The sequence below is a fragment of the Urtica dioica genome, chromosome 7 (assembly GCF_054948205.1).
Source record: "Urtica dioica subsp. dioica isolate 48M chromosome 7, U.dioica_male_clone48M_v1_H2, whole genome shotgun sequence".
In the NCBI taxonomy this organism is placed as follows: Eukaryota; Viridiplantae; Streptophyta; class Magnoliopsida; order Rosales; family Urticaceae; genus Urtica; species Urtica dioica.
The window spans coordinates 21,909,059-21,915,658 of NC_142762.1; the positions used below are offsets into that span (position 1 = coordinate 21,909,059).

At 40.9% G+C, this 6,600-nt stretch overlaps 1 pseudogene; it reads left to right on the plus strand.

Moving 5' to 3' along the window:
• The first annotated feature begins 708 nt into the window (after positions 1-708).
• On the plus strand, positions 709-1,404 carry LOC149390402 (secreted RxLR effector protein 161 pseudogene; annotated as a pseudogene).
• The last annotated feature ends 5,196 nt before the right edge of the window (positions 1,405-6,600 follow it).

The following is a 6,600-nucleotide window of genomic DNA, read 5'->3' on the forward strand; positions in this document are numbered from 1 at the left end:
ATGGACAAGTCGAAACCTTTAAGGCTAGACTTGTGGCTGAGGGTTTTACCCAAAGAGAAGGAATCGACTACGAAGAAACCTTCTCTCCTGTAGCATTGTTTAAATCCATCAGAATTCTTCTGGCCATTGCCGCTCATTACGATTATGAGATTTGGTAAATGGACGTAAAGACGACATTCTTGAATGGCTATCTGGAAGAAGAAATCTATATGGCTCAACCAGACGGATTCATAGAAAAGGGTCAAGAGCACAAGGTTTGCAAATTATTGAAGTCCATTTATGGACTCAAGCAAGCGTCTAGATCCTGGAACCAAAGGTTTGATAAGGTGATCAAGACCTATGGTTTCGAACAAAAACTTTATGAGCCTTGTGTTTACAAATACTCGAAGAAAGTAGTTGTTTTCTTAGTCCTTTATGTAGACGATATCCTGCTTATAGGAAGCAATATTAAAGTAATGTCTAACATAAAGGAGTGGCTGGCAAAGCAATTCCAAAATGAAGGATTTGGGGAATGCTGCCTTTGTTCTAGGAATCCAAATCATTCGTGATAGGAAGAACAAACTACTAGCTCTGTCTCAAGGTACTTATATAGATAAGGTACTTTCTCGCTTCTCGATGCAAAATTCCCATGGGGTGTTGTTGCCAATTCGTTCAGGAAAGCTCATGTCGAAAGAGCAGTGTCCTAAGACACAGCAAGAAGTGGATGATATGAGTCGAGTTCCATATGCCTCAGCAGTTGGGAGTTTGATGTATGCCATGTTATGTACTATACCCGACATATGCTATGCAGTGGGAGTTATTGTTAGTAGATACCAGTCAAACCCTGGTCAAGAACATTGGGTAGCTGTTAAGCATATCCTAAAATATCTTAAGAGAACTAGAGACATGATGCTTGTATACACAAGTAATGACTTGGTGATACAAGGATACACTGACTCTGATTTTCAGGCAGACCGTGACATGTTGAAGTCAACGTCTGGGTCAGTGTTCACTCTCAATGGAGGAGCGATTGTCTGGAGAAGCGTTAAGCAATCTAGTATCGCGGACTCTTCTATGGAAGCCTAATATATTGCAGCTTCCGAGGCAGCCAAAGAGGCTGTTTGGCTTAAGAATTTCTTAGCCAAACTGGAGGTAGTTCCTAACATGAAAGAGCCTGTGCAACTCCACTGTGATAACACTGGAGCCATCGCAAACTCGAAAGAACCTCGCAACCATAAGAGAGGAAAGCATATAGAGCGAAAATACCACCTTATAAGAGAAATAGTTCGAAGAGGAGATGTGGAAGTCGTGAAGATCTCGACGTTGGACAACATCGCGGATCCAATGACAAAGGGACTATCTGAACATGTGTTCGTGAAACACGTGGGAGGAATGGACCTTAGATACCTGCCATATCTTCTCTAGGTCAAAGTGGGAGATTGTTAGGAATTCTTGCCGACGAGAAGATACTTATGTAAATTCTAGTTGAAATTATTAATAAAATAAAGTTTGACATTTATAATCTATTTGAATTGAAAGCGTTATTTCTTATTTAATGAGATTTATTAAACATTTATTATTCCATAGCCTCCGTATCTAACTGAGTCACGTGCTGGGCACCTGAGTTCGGGCGGTGTGCTAAAACATGGTCGATGACTAATATACGTCTGGAAAACTATATCTAAAGTCATATATGTGGAACACATATGTGAAGGCTGATCACTATGTGGGAGCATTCTACACTTGTGGTAAGTGTACGACTTGGACAGGTCTTGGTGTAGATGTGTCATTTAAGGACCGTTACGACACACTAACCGAGGTCACTATGATGGTCACAGTGGGACTTGATCTAAATCCTGAAGTGATCATGGACACTGGGTTATGTTACTGAGCTCTTTGACTCATTCGCTAAAAGGCTATTCATGCTAATCACAACTTATGTCTTGGGAGTTTTCTCAGAGCATAATTCGAGTGCGAAATGATTTACAGATACGGAATCCAGCCTTCTTGAAAGAAGGTTAATGTTCTCTCACCTAAGGGTTGATTCCAGAACCGATAGATTGCGCGCACTTTCGAAGTAAGTAACGTTCGAAAGAATCTTTCACTAGGGAAGCAACAATGCTTAGGGCTGATATGTATCAAGGGAAGTATAATGGAATAAATTGACTTCTCTCGATACGGGTTGAACCTGGAGGATCTTGATCACGAACTGACTATATCAGTGGACAAATGGGGTGATGGGAGCCTGGTGTCTGCGAAGGCTGTGGGATCCGTGATGTTGTCTTTTGAAGACCGCACTTTAAACTTGAATAATGTTTATTTTGTTCCAACCTTTGCGAAGAACTTAATATCCGTTGCTCGTCTTCTTGAGCAACATTATTGTTTAAAGTTCATTAAGAATGAAATTCGTATTTCATTTCCTGATAATTCTTTTGTCACTGATGTATGTATGAAGAATGCTCTTTTCTACATCTATCCCACTCAACCTTCCATCTTAGACACCGAAATAGATAATGATCTAATTAGGGAGCCAAAGAGGATCAAACTTTCTGAATCCCCCGATCTAACAAAATCAACATACCGGTGGCACTTAAGACTTGGTCATATCAGTCTAGATAGGATTAAGAGACTTGTGAGGGACAGTCCACTCCGAGCCTCTGCAATAGGTTCACTACCTACTTGTGAATTCTGCATAGAACGAAAAATGACTAAGCGACCTTTCTCTGATAAGGGTCAAAGAGCCACTGAGTTGCTGGAACTAGTACATTCTGGTGTATGTGGTCAGCTCAGCCAACAGGCACGTGGAGGATACGAATACTTCGTTACCTTCACCGATGATTACTCAAGATATGGTTTTGTCTATTTGCGCGAACACAAATTCGAGACCTTTAACGTATTTAAGGTCTTTAGGGCTTTAGTGGAAAAACAAACTGGTAAAGTGATCAAAATCCTTCGATCTGATCGAGGTGGTGAGTATATGTCTGGAGAGTTCGATGACTTTCTTGAAGAAGAGGGTATCGCTTCTCCGCTTACCGCACCTGGCACACCTCAACAAGACGAGGTGTCAGAGAGAAGAAATCAAACTCTTATGGAGATGGTTAGATCAATGATGAGTTACTCATCACTCCCTCTTTCCTTTTGGGGATACGTCCTCGAAACAGCCGCTTACATTCTGAACCAAGTTCCTTCCAAAACGGTTCCTGGTACTCCTTATGAATGATGGACTGGCCGTAAAGTGAATCTTGGCCCCATCAAAATTTGGGGTTGCCCCGCACACGTGCTGAGGCAAAAGACTAACAAGTTGGCTAGTAGGTCAGAATTGTGTCTGTTCGTTGGATATCCGAAGGAAACCAAAGGTTCTACTTTCTATAGTCCCGGGGACGATAAGACTTTCGTTAGTACGAATGCTCGTTTCCTTGAGGAGGACTTTATGAAGGATGCAAAACCTAGAAGCAAAATTGTGCTTGAAGAAAAGTTGGGTGATGAAGCTTCTACCTCATCTGTAAGAACTGTTCTTACCCCAACTGAAACACAACCTAACTCATCAAAATCTCGTCAAGTAGTACTTCGACGTAGTGGGAGGGCTACTCAAAAGCCTGATAGGTACATGTCCTATGGAGACTCTCTCGTAGCCGTCTCTGACATGGATGACCCTGTTTCCTACAGCCAAGCGATGGCTTGTTCTGAATCAAACCTTGGCTTGACGCCATGAAAGTTGAGATGCACTCGATGTATGTCAACAAAGTCTGGAAACTTGTAGACCTTCCTGAAGGGATTAAACACGTAGGGTGTAAGTGGATATACAAGAAGAAAAGGGGTCCGGATGGGAACGTCGAGACGTTCAAAGCACGACTTGTGGCGAAGGGTTATACCCAACAAGAAGGGATTGACTATGAAGAAACCTTCTCACCAGTCGCGATGCTTAAATCCATCCGCATACTCCTATCCATAGCTGCAGCTCTCGACTATGAGATCTGGTAAATGGATGTCAAGACAGCGTTCCTGAATGGCAATCTTGACGAGCACATTTACATGGCTCAACCAGACGGTTTCGTGGAAAAAGGTCAAGAGACCAAGGTTTGTGAGTTACTTAAGTCCATTTATGGACTCAAGCAAGCATCTAGGTCATGGAATATTAGATTCGATGAAACTGTGAAAAGCTTCGGCTTTGAACAGTCAATAGATGAGCCTTGTGTTTACAAGTTAATACACGAAGGCAAAGTTGTGTTTCTGGTACTATATGTCGATGATATATTACTCATAGGTAATGACGTGGGTAAGTTATCTGAGGTTAAGGTCTGGTTAGCAAAACAATTTGATATGAAGGATCTAGGAGAAGCCGCGTACATTCTGGGGATCCAAATCTTTCGAGATAGGAAAAACCGAACTCTGTCGCTCTCTCAAGCATCTTATATTGATAAGGTGATGGATCGCTTCTCGATGCAAGACTCCAAGAAGGGCCAAACACCCTTTAGGCATGGAGTTTCACTCTCTAAGGACCAATCTCCCAAGACTGCACGAGAGATTGAAGACATGAGGAAATTTCCTTACGCCTCTGCCATAGGAAGCCTCATGTATGCTATGCTTTACACTAGACCTGACATCTGTTTCGCCGTTGGCGTAGTTAGCCGTTTCCAATCCAACCCTGGACCCGAACACTGGATTGTTGTTAAGCATGTTCTTAAGTATCTTCGAAGAACTAGGAACTTGATGCTTACATACTCAGGTACTGACCTGACTATGACGGGATATACCGACTCCGATTTTCAAGCGGATAAGGATTCCAGGAAATCCACTTCAGGACCTGTGTTCATCCTTAATGGTGGAGCTGTTGTGTGGAGGAGTATTAAGAAATCTTCCATTGCTGACTCCACAATGGAAGCAGAATATGATTGTTAGAAGAATCTATGATGTCTGGTTATGAGGCATTGAGAGTTGGAGACTCTATAGTTCTTCTAGGTATCTTCCGAAGGTACTGAATTGCCAGTGCACTTCTAGAGACAAGATAAGAACAAACCATTTAACCTCTTATGTCTCGAAGTCACTACGTATGAATTGCATCGCTCTTACCTTAATCCTGAAATGAGACATGACATTTTACAGCTTACGTATTCTCATTGGAGAAAGTCAGAGTTCGGACTCACTATGTGATTCCGAACAGGGCCTATTGGTGAAGTACTAAGTTGTGAAAATGTCATGAGTAACTTTGTGAAGTTCTCATAGATATGGAATTCATGTACAAGATTGCTGAAATGCAATGTATATCACCTCATGCTTTTTTCCTTGGAGTGTGAATAAATGAACTGGCCCTGTGTCCAAATTGAGTCCTGACTCTTTTGGATGAAACAATGTGACTTGTTAGCTCCTCGTCAATACATTGTTTCTAACTTATTCACAAGCGACAAAGGAGTTGAGGAAATAACAGCTAGAATGGTAAAATGGTAATTTCGTAAATCCCGACCAGCTGATGATATTCATGAATGGTAAAAATAGATAATATTCAGTGGATCCGCTCATCATAATTTGGTTGAATTCTCGAGTAGAAAATAAATTCACTTGAACCGAGAGATTTTCAGTGTCAACTCTTTAGTGGAGTCAGTTGGCATTAAGCTAAACTTGGAAAAGGTTTGTGAACTTTTGAGTCCAAGTGTTTAGCTCAAGCTTTGTTCATTTGGATCCATGAAGGGTAAACATAGATAATATTCAGTGGATCCGCTCATCATAATTTGGTTGAATTCTTGAGTAGAAAATAAATTCACTTGAACCGAGAGATTTTCAGTGTCAACTCTTTAGTGGAGTCAGTTGGCATTAAGCTAAACTTGGAAAAGGTTTGTGAACTTTTGAGTCCAAGTGTTTAGCTCAAGCTTTGTTCATTTGGATCCATGAGGTCATTGTCAGGAATCACATCGAGTAGGAATAGTTAAACTAGAAGCTAAGTCAAAACGAAAACGAGACAAGTTTTATGAAAATTGTCAAAAGGGTATTTTTGTCTTTTGAGACATAGGATGAAATGAATGTCAATAAATTTTTTGACATGGTCATTTGATGACATACATCACTCGGCCAAAGTTAGATTTATTGGGCCTTGTGGATTAATTTCATTTCATAAGAATTTTATTGAAAATTCTTAATGGGCATTTTTCATGTTGTCATGAACAAATGGAAAAGCTTCTAGAAGCCTTTTCTAGATGGTTTAGGTGCCCACTACCCAAGAGAAAGAGAGAATATTTTGTGCATAAATGTATCAAGATACTTGCCAAAAGAAAAAGAGGAAATAAATATTCCACTAGGTGGAATGGGACACACGGCCAAAGAAGAGGAAACAAATTAGGAAACAAATCCCTTAAGGGAATGAGACATGGGCGCATATAGGAGAAAATGGGCAATAAGGGATTGCTCATGAATGTTTGGAAAAAAAGAGGAAACTTCTCTTTCTAAGGTCAACCCTTCTCCTATAAATAGGGCTCTCATTCTCATTGTTTTCTCATTCCACATAAGTTAGAGATTGAGAGACTCTCTCTCTAGACCTTGTGGCCGAACTCCTCTCTCTCTCTGTCAAGTTATTTTTTGTTTTTGTTTTGGCACCTAGGTCCTCATTTGACCTAGTGTTTAGCTCTTCGA